Source organism: Bactrocera tryoni, chromosome 3, assembly GCF_016617805.1.
Source record: "Bactrocera tryoni isolate S06 chromosome 3, CSIRO_BtryS06_freeze2, whole genome shotgun sequence".
Classification (NCBI taxonomy): Eukaryota; Metazoa; Arthropoda; class Insecta; order Diptera; family Tephritidae; genus Bactrocera; species Bactrocera tryoni.
In genome coordinates this window covers 51,433,134-51,435,182 of record NC_052501.1, presented here as the reverse complement: position 1 = coordinate 51,435,182, position 2,049 = coordinate 51,433,134, and the positions used below count along the sequence as shown (strand labels likewise).

General features: G+C 36.6%; 1 pseudogene; it reads right to left on the bottom strand.

The window, feature by feature from the left end:
• Positions 1 to 697, bottom strand: part of LOC120770662 — a 3,270-nt pseudogene extending 2,573 nt beyond the window's left edge.
• Between the last annotated feature and the right edge of the window lie 1,352 nt (positions 698 to 2,049).

The window sequence follows — 2,049 nt, the reverse complement described above, 5'->3', positions numbered from 1 at the left end:
TATCTATCTATCTAGCTATAGATACTGGGGTCCACATATTCGGAGCTTGTACAGTTTTAGTAGAATTTAGACAATTTTTGGTCATAAGGTGGCATACTATAAAGAAAAATGTAATTAGTTATTGACTTATACGCTTTTAGTAGTTTTGAACAGTACGGTTATATGGGGAGTGAGCGGAGTTATTAGCCCATTTCATCCATTTTCACTGTCGATAGGAGGTCTTATGGTATTTGGCTCAGGAAATTTGGTTGCTATAGCTTTAGTAGTTTAGGAGGTATGTACATTAAACTTATTAGAGGGCTTCTCAAGTTACAGCTTGTACGAATGGACGGACGGACAAACACACAGACAGTCAGTCGAATTTCTACTTTTCTCATCATCCTGATCATTTATATATACATAATTCTATATCTATCTCGCTTAGTTTTAGGTAATACGTGAACAAATTATTACACTCTGTTGCAACAGGTTACAAGAGTATAAAAACATTGATTTACGGATAAAGATTTTGTTTCTGGGAGGGCATTCGTAAAATTTATAATGATTTCGTTTCTAATTTACTTTTTACCTTTTTCTTATGGAAACCTAAATGTGTTCTAGGGAATGGTTTTGCGGAAGGTTTATGGTTCTTTGCGCATTCCCAACGGCGAGAACCGCAGTCGTTGAACGATGAGCTGTAGGAGACAAACGACGACATTGCTATAATTCAGCGAATCAAGAGGCGGCAGCTGCGCCTTTTTGACAAGATTGAAGGCCTTTTTGGCAAGATTGAAGAGAACACTCCAACTTTGAAAGTTTTCGATGGAGTACCCGCCGGTGGAAGCAGAGTAAGAGGAAGACCTCCATTCCGGTAGAGAGATCAGGTGGGGAAGGACTTGGTTGCACTTCGTATTTCGAATTGGCACAAAATAGCGAAAAGAAGGCAGTAAAGAAAAAGAAAATGCTTATAACTGTAAACATAGCTAAAGTGTGTAACCGAATTATAATGTGGCCTGATTGTGACTACTGACTAGTGAGAAAGAGCTTCTAACAATACCTTCGTAATATTATACTTAACTCTTACAAACTCGTTAAGGACAACTGCGTCTTCAGTTGTAAATTTCGCTAAATAATAATATTATTATTATAAGAAATTTAATATTTCTACTTACCAAAGTTTTCATACACAAATTTTTAATGCCTACCTATTTCCCCGCACATGCATTATTTATTGTTTACGTAGAAGCCAAACAATCGCCATCTGTACTACAACCATATCGGGTAACAAATGTCACAAACATACTACATGCCTCCATCATCAATCAATGATCAATCAATTCAAAGTCCTTGCATCCGATTTTGCGCGCCAACAACGCCGCTTCACGGGTCCAGATGATGCCGCTCAACAACGCGCCGGCCACAAGCTTACTAAATTAAAACGTGAATGCGGGAGTGAATGTCAAGTGCGAGGAGCACAGAAGGACGTCGTGACAAAGTGGCATGAACAAGAGCAGTTGCAATCCATTGGTTGAATGATAATATGCTCGTGGGGTAGAACGATTTGCAAAACTTTTCGACGAGCACATTTATGAGTCATGCACACACATATACACACAAAAATTCTTTTAGACAGGCCAATTAAGTTGCGAAACTTTTAATTTGGCCAAGTTGCCCGATCTGGGTAAACAATACGAGTAAAGGTCCGTATCCAGCTCTTAAATAATTGCTCAAGAAAAAAAATTAATTATTTCTTCAAGTAATTTTGACGGCTGGTTACGCATTGTGAATGATCCACATTAGAAGAGCAAGAGAGAATAAACAAAGAAAATAAACTTTGTGCGTAATATGTATGTATGTATGTGTGTAGCAAAATAAATATTTTCATTGCGATTTAAGCAACGTTGTTGATGATTGGTAAATTTTATAAAACATTTCAAAATGAAATATACTTCCTAATAATGATTTTAACTAATTTAGGATGAATTTAACGATTACTTTGAATTTCCTTCAAGAAACAATTGTTGATTCCATGTTTCTTCGCAAAACCATTTTTCAATAAAATGCGAATAT